The 21,928-nt window shown below is 41.7% G+C and overlaps 1 protein-coding gene across 1 annotated transcript in view; it reads right to left on the bottom strand.

Moving 5' to 3' along the window:
• Positions 1–21,928, bottom strand: part of RND3 (Rho family GTPase 3) — a 1,016,315-nt gene that overhangs the window by 865,817 nt on the left and 128,570 nt on the right. The gene's annotated exons all lie outside the window — the stretch shown is intronic.

The following is a 21,928-nucleotide window of genomic DNA, read 5'->3' as shown; positions in this document are numbered from 1 at the left end:
ACTCAATAGAAGCATTGGAAGATAAAGTTAGGCAAACCTCTCAGAAAGTAAATAAAAAAGACAAAAAGTATAAAAGAAAAGCAAAAAGATCTGGAGAACTAGAGGATAAAACTAGAAGTTCCCACATCTATTATATAGAAATATGAATCCTAGAAACAGAAAACTTGGAAAACAGAAAGGAGAAAATCAGTAGCAAAATCATCATGAAAAATTCCCAGTGCTCAAGGACATATGCATTCAGATTTTAAGAACTCATTGTCCAACACAGTGGTGGAAAAAGTCTTTCAAAAAGATGTAACTTTGTAGCATTTCAGAACACCAGAGACAAAAAGATTTTTGCAAGATTTTAGGGTTGGGGAGACAGAAATTCAGGAATCAAAATATCGACTTTTCAACAAACAACACTGGAAGTCAGAAGCAATAAGCAATGTCATTAAAATTCTGAGAGACGTTATTTCTAATTGAGAATTCTGCATTCCGCCAAACTATCAATCAAGCATATCAGCCAGGATCCTGGCAGAAAAGAGATGGAGCACTCCAGGAGAATAATAGAGGAGGTTTACTTAATAAAGACACTGGTTATAAAGATTTGGGCAGAACACCATTACCACTCCCAGGCAGGAAGGGAGAAATGATTTATCAGCACCCAGATGGTAGCTGTATGCAGGCGGCCACAAGGGCTCCATGCTCTAGCAGGGATGCAGACAACTGCCTCTATCTGGCAGGAAGGAGGTCAGGAAACACATACCCCAACCTGACCCTCCTCCTTCCTTCCTCCAATCTCATGCCAGTGCCTCCCATCAGCCATACACTCCTGAAGGTCAAATGGCAAGTGACCCCGATGATGCTGTCTACAAATCTCAGCCTCCTGGGAAACCAAGTAGAGGGGAGAAGGTAGAAATAGTTATAAAGACTAAATTTGTTACAATGTGTAAAGCCGGCCGGGCGCGGTGGCTCAAGCCTGTAATCCCAGCACTTTGGGAGGCCGAGAAGGGCGGATCACGAGGTCAGGAGATCGAGACCATCCTGGCTAACACGGTGAAACCCCGTCTCTACTAAAAAAAATACAAAAAACTAGCCGGGCGAGGTGGCAGGCGCCTGTAGTCCCAGCTACTCGGGAGGCTGAGGCAGGAGAATGGCGTGAACCCAGGAGGCGGAGCTTGCAGTGAGCTGAGATCCGGCCACTGCACTCCAGCCTGGGCGACAGAGCGAGACTCCGTCTCAAAAAAAAAAAAAAAAAAAACCAATGTGTAAAGCCGTGGCTGGGCGCGGTGGCTCACACCTGTAATCCCAGCACTTTGGGAGGCCGAGGTGGGCGGATCACAAGGTCAGGAGATCAAGACCATTCTGGCTAACACGGTGAAACCCCATCTCTACTAAAAATACAAAAATATTAGACGGTCGTGGTGGCAAACGCCTGTGGTCCCAGCTACTCGGGAGGCTGAGGCAGGAGAATGGCATAAACCCGGAAGGCGGAGCTTGCAGTGAGCCAACATCATGCCACTGCATTCCAGCCTGGGCAACAGAGCAAGACTCCGTCCCCACCAAAAAAAAGAAAAAAAAAGTGTCAAGCCTTTAGAATAATGTCTGTCACCTTTTAAACACCCAATATATCTTGGTTATTGTTTATTTCATCATTGTTATTTTCATTAACAGGAAACTATTAAAATTCTCATGAAATCAAACATTAACAAACTTCCTAATAATTTTCTAAATCCTTTTCCTCTTTCTCTAATAAGAATTTTCAACTCCAATATGTAAAATGTACTGTAAAATTTTGTTAGTGTAAAAAACAATTTTCAGCCAGGTGTGGTAGTTCATGCCTGTAATCCCAGCACTTTGGGAAGCTAAGGTGGGCAGATCACCTGAGGTCAGGAGTTTGAGAGTAGCCTGGCCAATGGCATGGTGAAAGCCCAACTCTACTAAAAATGCAATTAGCCGGGCATAGTGGAGGGCACCTGTAATCCCAGCTACTCGAGAGGATGAGGCAGGAGACATGCTTGAACCCGGGAGGCGGAGGTTGCAGTGAGCTGTGATCACGCCATTGCACTCCAGGCTGGGTAACAAGAGCAAAACTCTGTCTCAGGAAAAAAGCAAAAACAAAAAAAAAAAAAAAAAAGAAAGAAAGAAAAAAAACTATTCTGCTGACTCCCAGGGAATTTTCAAATTTTCTCCAGATTTATTAGCAAACACGTCATTTGGAATAAACTTTTATTGGACTTACTAGTAGTGATGTGTAATTCAGAAGTAGTGTGACTGGGCAGAAATAACTATTAAGAACTGGCTCAGCACTACAATTTTCCAGGAACATATAATAGCTTTAATGCTATATTCTGATGAAATAACTTAATCATATCACCACAGTGCAATATTTTGCAAGATAAGTACACTAGCATAATCCCCAGAGTGCCAAATAGGAAGGAGTCATAGGTTGGGGTGGGTGAGACACATAATAATAACAGAATTGAACTGACCTCAAAATATGATTAGTTTAAAACACAAACAGTCGTTACTATACAAATCATATTGTTCAATGTTTCATCTCAAAAGTAATCAAAGTGATGTAAGTTGTTAGCAAAGATTTTTAGAATCATGCTATCCAATGTTTGTTGGAGTGGAGCAGAAAAGGTACTCAACTAGAGGGCAAGTTGTAGAGGACTACGTGCTCGCTTATAACTTCCCGATAAGTCCTGCTCTTGCAAATGAGGCAGGGCGTTGGGGGCTTGTTTATGTGTAAACATCTTGAAAATCCAGAAAGTCAGGGAAAGGTCAGAAAAACAACAATGTGTCTTGTGACTTGGCAACATTCCACAAACGACTGTATAAAATAAAGCAGAGCGCGCCATTCGAGGCGGCCGCCATGTTTGTCTTGTCTTGTGTTGTCTTGTGTGTTCATTCCTTTGTTTAGGAAACACGCGGACCCCAACACAAGTTGTCCTTATGTATTAAAAGTGCTTAAAACTGGTATGGCTTGGTGTGGTGACTCATGGCTGTAATCTCAACACTTTGGGAGGTCAACAACGTGGGAGGATCACTTAAGACCAGGAGTTTGAGATCAGCTTGGGCAACATAGGAAAGCTCCATGTCAACAAAAATAAAAATAAAAGTGCTTAAAACATTTATTCATGTCACAGCCGATGTTGGGGAGATGGATATGCAAAAAGATATACTACGCATAGCAGAGATATGTCCTTTGTGCTATGGGAACACAGAAGGAAATGATTTAAGTGATTAATTGCTCAAGAGAAGGAAAGAACATGTCACAAAGGAGATGGTATTTGGATAGAACTTTGGAAAAGCAGTAAAAGTTCACAGTAAAATTTCAGCTATAGTTGCAGTACTCCTATGGTGAGATTTTTGATGTGGCTGGAGGGTTGGGAGATAGCATCTAGAGACAAAGTGTCAGTATTTGAAAACCAATTGACAATGATGAAGAGAAAAACATTTGCTTTTTAGATGAACTTTACTTTTAAAAATCATATTGTAGAGGCCGGGCGCGGTGGCTCAAGCCTGTAATCCCAGCACTTTGGGAGGCCGAGACGAGTGGATCACGAGGTCAGGAGATCGAGACCATCCTGGCTAACACGGTGAAACCCCATCTCTACTAAAAAATACAAAAAACTAGCTGGGCGAGGTGACGGGCGCCTGTAGTCCCAGCTACTCGGGAGGCTGAGGCAGGAGAATGGCGTGAACCTGGGAGGCAGAGCTTGCAGTAAGCTAAGATCCGGCCACTGCACTCCAGCCTGGGCGACAGAGCAAGACTCCGTCTCAAAAAAAAAAAAAAAAAAATCATATTGTAGAGAAAAGCTAAGCCATGTGTATCTGTAGCACTTCTTCCCCCAACCACCAAAAACCTCTAATCTGGAAAAATAAGATAAAATAAGTCTGACATAGAGAAATATTCAGGAAGCTAAGGAGGAATTTGTCCCACAGGAAAAGGCAGCCAGGTTAGCAAGGGGTGGGTGAGACAGTCGGGGCAAGTAGCCTGAGATGCCACACAACATAAAATTATATTAAGTATTTCAGTACAATAATTATATTTATTTTCATAATAATTAGTTGTGTTGACTCTTTAGAGAAAAGATTTTAATAGAGAAGTAATATTTACCATTTTTACAAATAAACTTCTATAACCATTCATCTACAAGCACACCAAGAAGAGTGACAGAAATGAGGCAAATTTGGGATGGATTTTTAAACACCTAGCAAGATGTGAATGCAGCAGATTGTTGGCAGTAATTGGTATTAAGGAAGGGGAAGAAAAGTAGCAATGTTTGCTTGCATTCTGAGTCTCCTCTCTTCCTCTTCCCTGGTGTAAAGTGACTTCTTTTTTTTGAGACAGAGTCTGGCTCTGTCGCCCAGGCTGGAGTGCAGTGGCGCAATCTCGGCTCACTGCAAGCTCCGCCTCCTGGGTTCATGCCATTCCCCTGCCTCAGCCTCCTGAGTAGCTGGTACTACAGGCACCCGCCACCACACCCAGCTAATTTTTTGTATTTTTAGTAGAGACAGGGTTTCACCGTGTTAGCCAGGATGGTCTTGATCTCCTGACCTCATGATCCACCCGCCTCGGCCTTCCAAAGTGCTGGGATTACAGGTGTGAGCCACCGCGCCAGGCCGTAAAATGACTTTCTCTCTCCTCCCTCAAAAATCTCTTCTTCCATCTCTTCTCATTTGAGAAGTTCCCTGACAGAGAAGGAACCAGCCCGTGCTCAGAGCAGAGAGCATCTTCACATCCTGCTGTGCACCTTTTTCTGACCTGCTGGGAGGGACAAAACCAAGAAAGGAAAGGAAGAGAGGAAATTCCTCTTGGAAAATCCTAAATGCATCACTATGTCTTGTAATGTTTTTCTGTTTCCTCAGACAACCCATGTGCATGTGCACATGCTTGTGTGTGTGTATGTGTGTGACAGAGCGAGTGCTGAAAGTTATTCAGCTGCCAACTGGTTTGCAATTCCACGGCCATTGACACTGCTCTTTTGGTGAGATGGAGAGAAATGAGGATAATGATGACTGAAATGGAAAACCTTTTTTTAAAATGGATTTATGTTTTATTCTAACTTGCGAATGAAATATTCCAGACCAGTTGTGGTGTACTCATAACTAATTCTCCAAAATCAAAAATACTATCTGTATTATGATAATCCAATTAAATACTTGATGAGGACTTCTTTGAGAAATACACTATAAAGTCACAAGGGAATGAGGTTTCATTGAGTGCTTACTGTGCATCGGGTATCACAAGCCCTTTTCATAGATTAGCTACCTTAAATCTCAGAGGAACACTGCAAAGCACATATGTACCCACATCTTACAGACAAGTAAACTGAAGTTCAGTGAGAAAGTAACATGCTTAAGGTCACAAAGGTAATTCACCTGAATTCAAATCTGTGTTCTTCCTAGTACCAGGCTGTATCGTTCTTACAAATTACCATTCTGGTGCTGATTGGTAACTCCTTAGGTTGCAGGTGCTATTTTTTAAGCCATACCTATACATTCAATGAAATAACTGCTATGTTTGTGGCATGGCTTTTCCAGAACAGGAGTGTTTTCAAAGAATACATTTGTTTATGTGCTCAACAAATCTTACCATGTGTCAATGTTATGTCCTGATCTCTTTTTTTTTTTTTTTTTTTTTTTTTTTTTTTTTTTTTTTTTTTTTTGAGATAGTGTCTCACTCCCATTGTCCAGGCTGGAGTATAGTAGTGAAGTCACAGCTCACTGCACCCTCAACTTCCCAGGCTCAGGTGATCCTCCCACCTCAGCCTCCCTAGTAGCTTGAACTACAGGTATATACCACCATGCCTAGCTAATTTTTTGTAATTTTTGTAAAGATGAGATTTTACCATGTTGCCAAGGCTGGTCTTGCACTCCCAGGCACAAGTGAAACACCTGCCTCAGCCTCCCAAAGTATTAGGATTACAGGAATGAGCCACCATGCCCAGCCCTGACCTCATTTTTATTTTATTTTATTTTATTTTTCCATAAGTTATTGGGGTATTCAGTTACATGAGTAAATTCTTTAGTGGTGATTTGTGAGGTTTTGGTGCACCCATCACCCGAGCAGCATACACTGCACCACATATGTTGTATTTTATCCTTTCCCCTCCTACCACTCTTCCCCCCAAGCCCCCAAAGCCTATTGTATCACTCTTATGCCTTTGCATCCTCATAGTTTAGTTCCCATATATCAGTGAGAACATACGATGTTTGGTTTTCCATTCCTGAGTTACTTCACTTCGAACAATAATCTCCCATCTCATCCAGGCCATTGGAAATGCTGTGGGGTTTTTTTGTTTTTTTGTTTTTTTGTGTGTGTGGTTGTTGTTTGTTTGTTTGTTTTGAGACGGAGTCTCTCTCTGTCGCCAGGTGGAGTGCAGTGGCGCGATCCCAGTTCACTGCAACCTCTGACTCCCCAGTTCAAGTGATTCTCCTGCCTCAGCCTCCTGAGTAGCTAGGATTACAGGCATACGCCACTACGTCCAGCTAATTTTTTTTTGTATTTTTAGTAGAGCCAGGGTTTCACCATGTTGGCCAGGATGGTCTCGATCTCCTGACCTTGTGATCTGCCCAACTTGGCCTCCCAAAGTGCTGGGATTACAGGCGTGAGCCACAGCACCCTGCCGGAAATGCTGTTAATTCATTTCTTTTTATGGCTGAGCAGTATTCCATCACATATATATACCACAGTTTTTTTATCCACTCTTTGACTGATGGGCATTTGGGTTAGTTCCACAATTTTGCAATTGGGAATTGTTCTGCTATAAATATGCATGTGCGAGTATCTTTTTCGAATAATGACTTCTTTTCCTCTGGGTAGATACCCAGTAGTGGGATTGTTGGATCAAATCATAGTTCTACTTTCAGTCCTTTAAGGGATCTCCACACTGTTTTCTATAGTGGTTGTACTAGTTTACATTCCCACCAGCAGTGTAAAAGTGTTCCCTGATCACTGCATCCACGCAAACATCTACTGCTTTTTGATTTTTTTATTATGGCCATTCTTGAAGGGGTAAGGTGGTATCATACTGTGGTTTTGATTTGCACTTCCCTTATCATTAGTGATGTTGAGTATTTTTTCATATGTTTGTTGGCCATTTGTATATCTTCTTTTGAAAATTGTCTATTCATGTCCTTAGCCCACTTTTTGATGGGATTGTTTGTTTTTTCTTACTGATTTGTTTGAGTTCATTGTAGATTCTGGTTATTAGTCCTTTGTCAGATATGTAGATTGAGAAGATTTTCTCCTACTCTATGGGTTGTCTGTTTAATCTGCTAACTGTTCCTTTTGCTGTGCAAATGCTCTTTAGGTTAATTAGGTCCCAGCTATTTATTTTTGTTTTTATTGCATTTGCTTTTGGGCTTTTGGTCATGAAATCCTTGTCTAAGCCAATGCCTGACCTCATTTTTGACTCAGAAAATATTGTTATCATAAGAATGAACTCTTCTTAAGATAGTCTAAGATAAGGTCAGGTATGGTGGCTCATGCCTGCAATCCCAACACTTTGGGAGGCTGAGGCAGAAGGATTGCTTGAGGCTAAGAGTTCGAGACCAGCCTGGCTAACATTGCAAGACTCCAAGACCCCATGTCTACAAAAAAATTTCTTTTAAAAACATCTGACAGAAATTTATTCTACCTGTGGAAGATAAAGGAGTTTCACCAGGGAATAGGAAACAGAATTTTGAATAATAATAGATTTTTTCCAGTGGAAGGAAGGGAAACATAGACATTATATGGAATGCTTAGAAATGGCAAATGTCACCAGGCGCGGTGGCTCATGCCTGTAATCCCAGCACTTTGGGAGGCCGAGGCGAGTGGATTGCCTGAGGTCAGGAGTTCAAGACCAGTCTGACCAACTTGGTGAAACCTCATCTCTACTAAAATTACAAAAATTAGCCAGGTGTGGTGGTGGGGGCCTGTATAATTCCACCTACTCGGGAGGCTGAGGCAGAAGAATCGCTTGAACCTGGGAGGTGGAGGTTGCAGTGAGCCGAGATCAGGCCATTGCACTCCAGACTGAGCAACAAGAGTGAAACTCCATCTCAAAAAAAATAAAAAGTAAATGTCAACATTTAATGAAAAAATAGGCAAAGACTGTATGAGAAGCAAGGTACAGGCCTTTAGCACTGAAACTCTGGGTACATGCGATGGCAAAGCAAAAATAAAACATGAAAGTACACTATTGTGACACTGGAAATCCCTTTTGTGATCATAAGTTAAAGTCGTGAGTACTAACATTTTAAAAAAATTTTTAAGGGATGGGGTCTTGCTCTATTGCCCAGGCTGGAGTGTAATGGTGCAATCACCATTCACTGCAGCCTCCACCTCCTAGGCTCAAGCAATTCTCCCACCTCAGCCTCCCAAGTGCCTGGGACTATGGGTACATGCTACTATACTCAGCTAATGTTTTTGTATTTTGTGTAGGGATGGAGTATCACTATGTTGCCTAGGTTGATTTGAAACTCCTGGCCTCGAGTGATCTGCCTGCATCAGCCTTCCAAAGCATTGGGATTACAGATGTGAGCCACCGTGCCCAGCCTGCTAACATTTCTGACCTTCATTTCCCCCCTCCCCAAACCAAAAAGGAATAAAAGACCCGTAGTTCTGGGATCTTCTGACCTGAAGGATTCCACCTTCTTAAAGGTAGCAGAGCTCACCAAACCGTAGGTATGCTTTCATGACAAATATGATATGCACTGGAAAAGAACATACCTGGGGCGAGGCACAGTGGCTCACCCTGTAATCCCAGCACTTTGGGAGGCTGAGGCGGGCAGATCACAAGGTCAGGAGATCAAGACCATCCTGACTAACACGGTGAAAACCCATCTCTACTAAAAATACAAAAAATTAGCCGGACGTGGTGACAGGTGCCTATAGTCCCAGCTACTCAGGAGGCTGAGGCAGGAGAATGGCATGAACCTGGGAGGCGGAGCTTACAGTGAGCCAAAATCGCGCCATTGCACTCCAGCCTGGGCGACAGAAGGAGACTCCTTCTCCAAAAAAAAAAAAAAAAAACATACCTGGAGCATCAGTGTCCTTGTTCTTGTGCAAAGGTAGTCTCAGCCTAGTCTGAGTTGTCATTGGCTAATCCTTAAAACTTGACCAGCAGGCCAGGAGCAGTGGCTCACGCCTGTAATCCCAGCACTTTGAGAGGCCAAGGTGGGCAGATTACCTGAGGTCAGGAGTTGGAGATCAGCCTGGCCAACGTGGCAAAACCCCATTTCAACTAAAAATACAAAATACAGCTGAGTGTAGTATGCATTCCTGTAATCTCAGCTACTCAGAAGGCTGAATTGCTTGAACCCAGGAGGCAGAAGTTGCAGTGAGCTGAGATTGTGCCACTGCACTCCAGCCTGGGCAACAGAGTGAGACACTGTCTTATTTAAAAATTTTTTTAAAAAAACAACAACTTAAAAACGTGACCCGTTTCAGTGATTCAGCCTAGCGTAAAAAAGAAGTTCCACGCCAGGCACAGTGACTCACACCTGTAATCCCAGTACTTTGAGAGGCCAAGGCAGGAGGATCACTTGAGCCCAGGATGTCGAGGCTACAGTGAGCCATGATTGCACCACTGCACTCCAGCCTGGGTGATAGAGTGAGATCCTGTCTCAAAGAAAAAAAAAAAGTTCCAGAGCTAGAAATACAAATAATAAACATATGAGAATATATTCAACTTCATGATTTTAGGATCGGCCTACATAGCCTAGATAAATGTGAAAAATGTGGGTCTATAAGTCTTGTCTCAACATTTCTATCATATTCATCATCTTTCTCTATAGGAGAAATTTAAGGGCTACAATCTGTTTCTAAGGAGGAGATTTTTAAATCTAAATGGTAGAGCCAGGCGCAGTGGCTCACGCCTGTAATCCCAGCACTTTGAGAGGGCGAGGCCAGCAGATCACTTGAGGTCAGGAGTTCGAGACCAGCCTGGCCAACATGGCGAAACCTCATCTCTACTAAAAATACAACATAAAAATTAGCCGGGCGTTGTGGTGAGTGCCTGTAATCACAGCTACTCGGGAGGCTGAGGCAGGAGAATCGCTTGAACCCGGGAGGCGGAGGTTGCAGTGTGCAGAGATCGTGCCGCTACACTCCAGCCTGGCTACAGAGCAAGACTCCATCTAAGGAAAAAAAACCAAAAATCTAAGTGGTATTCATTAGGTGATAGTGAAACAAACATGGACAAATTATTATTATTTTTAATTACATGTGGCTGGGAGTGGTGGTTTATGCCTACAATCCCAGCACGTGGGGAGGCTAAGGCAGGAAAATCACTTGAGCCCAGGAGTTTGAGACCAGCCTGGGCAACATGGTAAAACCCAGTTTCTACAAAAAATACAAAAATTAGCTGGGCATGGTAGCACACACCTGTAGTCCCAGCTACTCCGGAGGCTGAGATGGGAGAATTGTTTAGCCTGAGAGGGCAAGGCTGCAGTGAGCCGTGATTGTGTCACTCTGCACTCCAGCCTAAGAAGAAGTACAGAGTGAGACCCTATCTTTTAAAAAAAAAGAAACAAAAAAGTTATGTGGGTTCTTGTTTATATTTTTTTCTCAATAGCACCTGATGGCAAAGTATACCAAATATATGTTATCTATCTATCTATCTTTCTAGAGAGAACCATTAAGTTAAAAAGTATCTTCCTTCCAAACAGATTGGAACCCTTAAAGCTCTTAAATAAATAAAATACACTCAACTGTCCAAGGAGTCGAACAAGTTCATGAATGAGAGGACCTCTGAAAAGAGTCTTGAAGCTTAAGTAATTAAGAAAAGACACATGTTTTAGAAAGTTTCTTGGCCCTTATAAGTTGTCCCTAGCTTTCAGGATAAAATTCAAACTCCTTAGTTTTGCAAAGAAGGCTTGGCTGGTGCTTCCTTCAGGTCGCATCTCCTACCACTTCTCTCCATCTCCTACTATGTCCCTTCTTCCCCAGCTACACTGAAGAACTTGCTGTTCTCCAAAGGAGTCATCTGTTTCCATTTCCGAACCTCCACAAATGTGTTTCCCTTCACTTGGAACATTTTGGCCCTGGCAAGACTATCTCATCAAGGGCACTAACACAGTTTAAAGATAATTTTTTTGTTTAAAGAATGCATTTATCGCTATTAGCTACTGTTTCATCTCAATATATGCAATATTACCTTCTTTTTCAAGGGTGCCACAGCAGTGACTCATGTGCCATTCTCTCCCGGTTGATTCTTAGGCTATCAATATCTCTGAGCTTTGGCTGTGCAGTGACAGTGTATTAAATAGCCAGAAAGGCTTTCATTTGGGCCTTCACCCCTTTTTCCCTCTCCAGGAGTTAGCCTGTTGACTTTAGTAATGATTTGTGAACAGGAGTTAGCAGACCCAGGTCTTAGTCCAGATTCTGATAAATATGACTTTGACTAGCCAGTTTAATTTCTGTGGGCATCCATTTTTATGTCTGCAAGATGAGGGTATCAGAAAGAGGCTCATGAAACTTTATCCCAGGTCTCAAATTAGGTAACAGATCAAATCAGTTTTGGCTTTTTTTACATTTCTAGATTAATTAAATTTTAGTTACTCAGTAACTACTTGTCATTTAAAATACTCAAATAATACTGATTAAATAAATGTCCCCCCATGAGTACTGGAGTTCTTCCTTCTCATTCTTTACATTGCTGCACAGTATGCTAAACTGGCTAAGAAGAACTAAAACAAAGGTCCCCCATGCATGCAGACATTCAGAAGTCCCCTTGAGATGGGGGGTAGAGAATGATGACAGAGCATTTTCACTTGGATGCCTTAGGAAATCTGAAAACTGCAACCTGAAGTTAAGTGAGCATCAGCTGTGGGCAAAGGCCTCTCTGGAAAGGATATCAGGACTAACATGAAGGGTGCTGACACCTATGAGGTTCAGGTCAAGGTTGCGCACTAAAGGGGGCTTAGAGAGAGCAGTGAATCGAATTGAGAGAGCTCAGGAATCTCACAGCAGAGTAAGCGTATTAGTTCATTCTCACGCTGCTAGGAAGACATACCCAAGACTGGGTAATTTATAAAGAAAAGAAGTTTAATTGACTCACAGTTCTCCATGGCTAGGGAGGCCTTAGGAAACTTACAATCAAGGTGGAAGGCAAGACAGGCACGTCTCACATGGCAGCAGGCGAGAAAAGTGAGTGCTGAGGGAAGGGGGATGGATGCCCCTTATAAAACCATCAGATCTCGTGAGAACTCTTCACTATCATGAGAACAGCAGCATGGGGGTAACTGCCCCCATGATTCAATTACCTCCCACAACACATGGGGATTATGGGAGCTACAATTTAAGATGAGATTTGGGTGGGACACAGTAAAACCATATCAGTGAGCTTGTCTGCTGAGTCACTGGAGCTATGAAAACAGGAGACAACAGAGAATCCCTTATCTCACTGCTTAATATAGGACTGTGGGTCTTGTGAAAGAAATTCATGTAATTATTGGTCAAAGCAAGAAGGAACCTGAAAGCTTCTCTCTCCTGCTAGTATGGAGGCTGCTGAGAGAGGTCAGTGACCTATATGACTTGAAAAGTTGTCAAGTTGTCTCACTAGTGAGAAGAAAGCCCTGGACCAGTAGAAGGCAGCATGATGGAACAAAACAGCAAAAGGAAGAAGAAGAAGACCCGTCTTACTGAAAACATTAAGCTGGCCAAGGAAGACTGATAAACTAACTTCAAAGGCAATAATAACTACATGAACTATAGATTACTGAATGCCAGGCATGATGCTAGGGGCTTTTAGCCAACATCTCCTGTGGTCCTCAAAAGCACTCTAGAAAAGGTTTTATTACATATCCCCCTGGACATGTGAAGCCATGGAGACCCTACCCTCCCTCCCTGCCTTTCTTCCTTCTCACTTTTTTTCCTTCAAAAATATTTGTTGAGACTCTACAGCATACCAGTGGATTCAGAGATGAGTGAGGAAATAAGATCTTTGTTTAAATGGACATATATTTTAGTAGAAGACAACAATTAAACAAATGAATGAAAAGATAAATGAATACAAAAAGTAAGAATATTAGATGGTGATAAATTCAATGCAGAGATCTAAAGTAGAGTGATATCAAGGGAACTTTTTGGGGTAACAGAAATACTCTACATCCTAACTGTGATGGTGACAGTTACACAACTGAATGTGTTTCTCGGAATTCATAGAATGGTACACCTTGTAAAGGATAACTCTTACTGGACACAAACTATACCTCAAAAAACCTGACATTTAAGAAAATAGGGTCCGGGAGGCGGAGCTTGCAGTGAGCTGAGATCCGGCCACTGCACCCCAGCCTGGGTGACAGAGCGAGACTCCGTCTCAAAAAAAAAAAAATAGGGTCCTAATTAGCCAGGTATGGTGGCGCATGCCTGTGGTCTCAGCTATTTGGGAGGCTGAGGCAGGAGGATCACTGGTGCCCTGGATGCAGAGCTTGCAGTGAGCCAAGATAGTGCCACTGCACTCCAGCTTGGGTGACAGAATGAGACCCTGCCTCAAAAAAAAAAAAAAAAAAAAAAAAAAAGAAAGAAAAGAAAAAGAAATAGGGTCCTAAAATAAAAGTGATTGAATGCTACTTTAGATTGGGTAACAAGGGCCTCACTGAGGAGGTAGTAATTAAGCTGAGATTGAGTGCAAGAAAGAAGATGAAGGGAAGATTATTACCAAAAAAAAAAAAAAGGAAACAGTGATTGCAAAATCCCTATAGTGGGAACAAGCTTGACATGTTCAAGTTAGGACAGGATGGGTGAGGTTTAAGAAGTAGACAAGACCCAGAGCATGGGAAATGGCAGGCAGCTTGGAAGCCAGGATCAAGAGATTGATGTTATTTTTGGTGCTACAGGAAAACTTGAGGGGTTTTTAAGCAGGGAAGTTACAAGGTCTAATTTCTTCTTTTAAAACAGCATCCAGGTTGCTTTTCAGAGAATGACTTCTAGGTAGCAAGAGAGAAAGGAAGGAGATAAGAAGCTATTAGACCAGTCTAAGCAAGAGATCATGGTGTCGTGGACTGGGGTGGTAGCATAGAGATGGAAAGAGGCAGACCAATCAGTAGTATTGTTTAGTTAGGGTAACAAGTAAATCCCAATCCCAGTGGCTTAACCGAGTAGAATTTTGTTTGGTGTTCCTGATTGGTGCGATCCCCTCTACCCAGTCACACAGAAAATGAGGCTTTTTCTGCCTTTTGGTTCCACTCTCCTCAAGGTCTCAAAAGTCCTAATTCAGGCATCAGATCGCAAATAAGCAACCACCTCACGGGCCTGGACAGAAAGTGTTATACTTCACATTAACTCCCATCCTAATAGCTAGAATCTAGCCGCTTGACTGCACAAAATGGCACAGGGCAGGGAAATAGAGCCTGTGACTGCCCAGTAAAAAGAGAACTGGATGGTAATCATCTGACAATCTCTGCCACCATTTGGTCTTTGAAGGTAGAGACCACAGGACATGGAAGCGGATTGGACGAGACTGGTGAGAGAAATCAAGAATGAAACCTAGGATTTCTCTCACTCGTGCTTCTTGATAACAGAGGTGAAAGATCTAGGAGATGTGCTTGATTTCTCTCCTTCCCTTCGTCCTACCTGTTGTACTAAAAGAAGGGATGATGAGTGGAAGAAGATGCAAAGATCTTGCCCATAGCAATTGAGCAGGACATCAAGGCAGAAAGGAAGTTGCCTCTAAAGGCAGGCTGTCTCCAATGACACAAATTATTTCTTTGAAGAAGGATGCACTCGGCCTACCTAACTATATCTAATACTTGATGGACAAAGCCACTAGCCACTAACTCTGATGGCAGCTACTCTTGCCAGCGTTATCAGTACCAAAGATCCTAAGATCAAAAATTTTCCTGGTAGATTTTCCCTTCACCGTGCCAGAGGATGTGGAATGACAATGGACATAGCATTACATTGAACTAAATCCCTTTCCGAAACTTCCAAGTGAATAATCAAATCAACTTGAGAATATTCCGAATAGGAAAGTGTGAACTCTTTGAGATGATATTTTATTAATCTTTATATCCCTACCTGCTATATACAGCATAATGCTCAACATAAACAATGCCCTCAGTAAACATTTGCAAAAAATTAAATATCTATTTTGAGGCTAAGATATAGACCTCAAGTACACTGGAGTTATCCAAAAGTTGGCTGGGCACAATGATCACGCTTGTAATCTCAGCACTTTCGGAGGCCGAGGCAGGAGGATCACTTGACCCCAGGAATTTAAGACAAGCCTGGCCAACATGGCAAAACTCCATCGTTACAGAAAATACAAGAATGAACCTGGGGAGGTTGAGACTGCCATGAGCCATGATCACACTCTAGCTTAGATGACAGAGTGAGACCAAGTCTCAAAAAATTAAAATTTAAATTAAAAAAATTTTTAAAAAGTAAACTTCTATGCCATGTAACCTAGCACAAATCTATGAATCATTACTTGGCTTTCATCTTATAATGACTATTCTGTTTTTCTTTGGAAAGACAATAGGTCCTTTTAACCACGTACTTGGTTAAAAACACAATATTCCAGTTTCTTAGGAACTTGAAAAATTTTAATACTCCTGTTCCCACAATGTTATTCATTTTTTATTTTTTTATTTCTTTGAGACAGAATCTTACTCTGTCACCCAGGCTGGAGTGCAGTGGCATGATCTCAGCTCACTATAGCCTCTGCCTACATGATGGAAAGGAAAAGTTTCTTTTCAAAAACTATATTACCATCTTAGGCCAGGTGCGGTGGCTCATGCCTGTAATCCCGGCACTTGGGAGGCCAAATAGGGTGGATCACTTGAGGTCAGGAGTTCAAGACCAGCCTGGCCAACATGGCAAAACCCCGTCTCTACTAAAAATACAAAAATAAGCTGAGCGTGGTAGTGGCACCTGTAATCCCAGCTACTCCAGAGGCTAAGGCAGGAGAATCCCTTGAACCCTCCCGGGTTCAGTGAGCTGGGAGGTTGCAATGAGCCGAGATCGCACCATTGCACTCCAGCTTGGGTGACAAGTTTTTTGAAACTCTGTCTCAAAAAAAAAAAAAAAAAATTATATTACCATCTTCTTGCTTTCTTTTTTTTAAATTAGTTTTTTAATTTTAATTTTTTTTTTTTATTCCAGTCTGGGTGACAGAGAGAGACTCAAAAAAAAAAAAAAAACTTAAATTAAAAAAATAAATAAATAAGTAAATATTCTTTAATAGTCTCATTGCTATGTCAATTGGCAAGGCCTTTAAATATATGTATATATATGTCTCAAAAATAAAATAAAAAATAAATATATGTATATGAATTATAACTTTTCTTATTCATTACACAAATGATGCATGTTCATTATACAAATGATATATATTTATTGGACAAAAATTCATTTAATACAAAAAAAAAGAAGAAGAAATTAGAAAACTCCCAACCATGAAAGCACAACTCCACCATGCAGAGATATTTGGTATTTGTGTGTATACCTTTCTGGACTTACCCTTTACATATATTTACACATATATTTTTCTTTATTTGTTGTTTTTAATTGTTTTCGTTTGTTTTTGAGAGACAAAGACAGTCTTGCTGTCTTACTCTGTTGTCTAAGCTGGAGTGCCGTGACGCCATCATAGCTCGCTGTAACTCAACATCCCAAGCTCAAGCAATCTTCCTGCCTCAGCCTCCCGAGTAATTAGGCACACACCACCATGCCCAGCTAATTAAAAAAAAATTTTTTTTGTAAAGACAGGGTCTCAATATATTGCCCAGACTGGCCTTGAACTTCTAGGCTCAAGATGTACCTTTTATCACATAGGATCACTCTAAACGTAATGTTTCAGAACCTATCTTGTAAAAATATTTAAAAGGGAAATTTTAAGTAAGCATCTTTTTAATTTGTTTTCAAATATATATACATACATATATATATGCTTGATTCTTTGCTCTAGGCTTCATAGATCATAGTAATTTTTTCCTGAAAGCAGATGGAAGTAAGACTTACTCTGTGGGCCTCAGTTTAAAGATGAGCCAAAGTTTTAAGGATTTCAGGTTACGAAGGAGTGATGGTGTGCACCTGAATTCCAGCTACTCAGGAGGCTGAGTCAGGAGAATCACTTGAGCACAGAAGCTGGAGGTCAGCCTGGACAACATAGCAAGACCTCACTTCTCAAATAATAAATAAATAAATAAGGGGAGCATAGCGGTGATTTACAACAGGTAGAATTTGAGCCAGCTGATCTCTTAGTTTCTAACACTGAGTTCTGTGATTTCCTGACTAGTAAGAGAAGACAAGAGGCAAGGAAAGAAGACATGTTTTCAAGACTTAGAGGCATAGGAAGCAGTCTGATTGGAATAAATGCATATGGGGGGGTACTGGTCAATAAATTTGGAGGGGCAAATCATAGATTGAGCAGCTGTGTGTTATTAGGAGTTTGGGAGGTCAGCAGAGGAAGAATATTAAATCCATCAATCACTGTCTTCTTTTCCTCCTTTTTTATTTCCTCCTCTTCATATTTCTCCTTCTTGTCTTAATTTTTACATCTGCATGTCCTTAGACTGCTAACCGTTTTTTTTTTTTTTGAGACGGAGTCTCGCTCTGTCGCCCAGGCTGGAGTGCAGTGGCAGGATCTCGGCTCACTGCAAGCTCCACCTCCTGGGTTCACACCATTCTCCTGCCTCAGCCTCCTGAGTAGGTGGGACTACAGGCGCCCCGCCACCTCGCCTGGCTAGTTTTTTGTATTTTTTAATAGAGACAGGGTTTCACCGTGTTAGCCAGGATGGTCTCGATCTCCTGACCTCGTGATCTGCCCGTCTCAGCCTCTCAAAGTGCTGGGATTACAAGCGTGAGCCACCACACCCGGTGACTGCTAACCTTTTAAACTTACCCCTTTGTTTTAATATATTAGCTCACTTCTTCCTATAAATCAGGATAGTTATGCTAACAGTAGTAAATGACCCCAAAATCTCGAACTTAAAACAACAAAGGTTTATAGTTCATTCATGTTATATAAAATCCAGGGATCAATTAGGAATCAGGGTGAAAGAGCAGCTGCCATCACAAATGTTTCCCTCCATGCCGGAAGGAAAGAGTTCCAAAGCATTAACAATCCAATTCTCATCTCTAAGATGATATATATAATTTTTGCTCACATCTCATTAGCTAAAAATAATCACATGGTTCCACCAAACCACAGATAGACACAAGTACAATGCTATCATGTTTGCTAGAAGTTAGAGAGCTGGAAATATTTGGTTAAGATTACTAACAACTGTCACACCGCATAACAATTGGAAGTCCAACATCAGCATTGGATACCTTTCTGACATCTGTTTACCCATAAACTTGAAAGTGCATTACTCCATTCAGTGTTGTACACAGGCTCATATTCACTGTCTCAAAGCTTTTTAATATAAAATAATTAAATAGGCCAGGCATGGTGGCTCACACCTATAATCCCAGCACTGTGGGAGGCTGAGGTGGGCAGATCACCTGAGGTCAGGAGTTTGAGACCTGCCTGGCCAACATGGAGAAACCCCGTCTCTACTAAAAATACAAAATTAGCTGGGCGTGGTGGTGCATGCCTGTAATCCCAGCAACTCAGGAGGCTGAGTCAGGAGAACTGCTTGAACCCAGGAGGTGGAGGTTGTAGTGAGCCGAGATTGTGCCATTGCACTCCAGCCTGGGCAACAAGAGCAAAACTCTGTCTCTACATAAATAAATAAATAAACATTTCACTTTTCCAAAGATTTCCCATTGTTCTAGTTAGGCTCTATCCTGCTCACTGACCCTGTAAAAGTTTGCACTGATTATTGAATGGACGAGTACACTGCCACATATTTCATTTCTTTAAGCTTGTTCTATGTCGCACATAAGAATTTCTCTCCGGCCGGGCGCGGTGGCTCAAGCCTGTAATCCCAGCACTTTGGGAGGCCGAGGCGGGCGGATCACAAGGTCAGGAGATCGAGACCACAGTGAAACCCCGTCTCTACTAAAAATACAAAAAAAAAAAATTAGCCGGGCGCGGTGGCGGGCGCCTGTAGTCCCAGCTACTCAGGAGGCTGAGGCAGGAGAATGGCGGGAACCCGGGAGGCGGAGCTTGCAGTGAGCCGAGATCGCGCCACTGCACTCCAGCCTGGGCAACAGCGTGAGACTCCGTCTCAAAAAAAAAAAAAAAAAAAAAAAAAAAAGAATTTCTCTCCAATCGTTTTAAATCATACTCAAGGGGAATGGGTTTTTCTTCATGTATTGCCTTTATTCCTATCCTAGTCCTTGTGGAGATCCTGGGGTGGGTGGGGCATTTCCATATTGCAATTTTATGTACTTATTGGCAGTGTTAAAAATGTCCTGTATTGACATGTTTTGTAATTCACTGAGCTCCACCCTTTCCTAATCTCTTGGTTTTTTTCCTTCTTTCCAAGATTGCAACATATGCTCAATAAAGGATATAATTTATATTTTAATTTTCATACAGTGTGTCAAAGAATTGCATTTTTGTACATCTTGCCATTCAAATCCAGTCTTAAGTATAATCAGACATGTTCTCGTAGAACCTGTTTTCATTCTCTTTCTTTTTCTCCTGTCTGTATTCACCTGACACTTCTCCATCCCTTTTCCCTGTCAGGTGAAACTCAGCATGTCAAAAGAATATAAAATATTTCCTCTCAACCACTGATAAATGTTTAAAATTCTACTTTAGTGTATCTCTCGCTCTCTTTCTTTTCTTTCGAGACAGCGTATCGCTCTGTTGCCCAGGCTATAATGTCGTGATGTGATCATAGTTCACTGCAGCCTCAAACTCTTAGGCTCAAGTGATCCTCCTGCCTCGGCCTCCTGAATAGCTGGGACTGCAGGCACACACCACCACACTGGCTAACGTCTCATTTTTTCAGTTAACTTTGTGTAATAGCGACATCATTAACCACTGTGGCAGCTTAAGAGATCTTAAGCTTGTTCAGTGCAGCCCTATCCCAATTCAGATACGGAGTTCTCCCACCATGCCTTTAGGTATCTAATAGCTGCTTAGGCTTACGGGCATTGGAGCATTGTAGAAAAGCAACCAAAAGAGGAGCTCCTCTACAAAAAGCAGTCTTGCTGGGTTTTCAGCTAGTGGTGACATGTGCGAAAGGAGCCACTGCACATCTTGACCCAGAGATCATGGGAGGGGAGGGCATTCCTCTGCGAAGGCAGAACACTTGACTAGTAAAGTCTTCCAAAGGAAGGAACTTTTTCTTTTTTTTTTTTTTTAAGATGGAGTCTGGCTCTGGCACCCAGGCTGGAGTGCAGTGGCATGATCTCGGCTCACTGCAACTTCCGCCTCCTGGGTTCAAGTGATTCTCCTGCCTCAGCCTCCTGAGTAGCTGGGATTCTAGGAGTGAACCACCACGCATGGCTAATTTTTGTATTTTTAGTAGAGACGGGGTTTCACCATGTTGGTCTGGCTGGTCTCGAACTCCTGACCTCGTGATCTGCCTGCCTAGACTTCCCAAAGTGTTGGAATTACAGGTGTGAGCCACCTTATCCAGAAGATACTTTATCGGTGTATCTTCTCTCAGCTCCTCATGAGGCTCATGCTGGGTGGTGTGTGCTGGAGGCTGGGCAGAGGTGCTTCTTAGACAACTTCTAAGATAAGTTTACAGGCAACATTTCATTTGCCACTCTCTCTTTTCTACTCTCTTGTCCTCAGGATTACTCTCTGCATCTTTTCCATATGAAAACCCTATTTCCTCTTTCCTTTATTGAATGCCCCTCAAAATCAGGACCCATATCATTAGGCATTATTCTCTATTTCCTTGATGATATGGAGGATGAGATTTTCAGACACTATGCAGAGGTAAGGGGAAATATTGAATATAAATAATATAATAATATGCATGAGAGTTGGCAGAGGGGAGAAAGAAATCCTCCACCCCAGACTGGGTTAATTCATCAAAGCAACTCATTAAATTTTTGTGTTAAAAGAAGTCGAACATTCACACTTCGCTCTACTTGGAGCTTCATTAAAATGCAAATGAACACAGAAGGGTATCTGTTCTTAGTTATCTGGCCTAAGTAAAGATTAATTGCAAACCCTTTGCTGAGAGTAATTTTTGATAAATGAGAACTAGGGGGAAATCAGGCGCTTGAGAGAGATGCAGAAAGGGCACAGCTGGAGGATGTGACAAGCAAAGAATTGGAAAGACTATGGGAAGGTTTTGCTGTAGCATTGCACAACTAAAGTTATATTTACTTCCTAAACCACAAACTTAAAATAATCATATAATTATACTTTCCAAAGAAATGTCATGGTTTATTCCTTCCAACTACCTATGAATCTTGCTCTCACTAACCATGTCTGTCTTCTCCATAGTCACATCCACCTGGTCTAGACCATACCTTTCCCTTTTGCAACAAACTTAAATTCACTAATCCTATCTGTGAACTTGGATACAATTCCCTCATCTTTCACGTGCCACTGGTCCAAAATAAAGATTTTTGAATGCTAGTAACTTTATGCCTACCTCAGTGGGCATCCAAAAAATTCTGTACTCTCAGCCTACATCCCCATAACTGCTCTTTTGAGAAGAGATGAGACCAGAACATACCTGAGATGTTCAAAGCAAAGACGTCTAAGGGATTCAAAGCTAACTCCAGACCAGAGCACGTCTAGCAAGTTGGCTTTTTCAAAGAACTCCAACGTCATTGGAGGGACTAAGAAAGCATAGGAGAAGTGAATGCTATAATAGGAGTGAATGGGAAACAATTTGGGACCGAAAGTAGAGAATCTAAGTTCCAAAAAATAACGAATTTTGTAAAAAAATCAAAAGTTGCCAATAAATGGCTATCAATGAATAACAGGAAATGCCATTAGCATCAGTGGTAGTGGGAGTATTATCAGATATGTTACCCAAGGATTCTACATAAAGGAAGAGGAAAGTTTGGTATATTTGAAGACATGATGACTTACTGTAATAATTATTATCTATTATTTTGATCATCTTCTTCAAA

This window comes from Macaca thibetana, chromosome 12, assembly GCF_024542745.1.
Source record: "Macaca thibetana thibetana isolate TM-01 chromosome 12, ASM2454274v1, whole genome shotgun sequence".
NCBI lineage: Eukaryota > Metazoa > Chordata > Mammalia > Primates > Cercopithecidae > Macaca > Macaca thibetana.
Note: the sequence above shows the minus strand (reverse complement) of the source record. Positions and strands in the feature narration are given on the sequence as shown.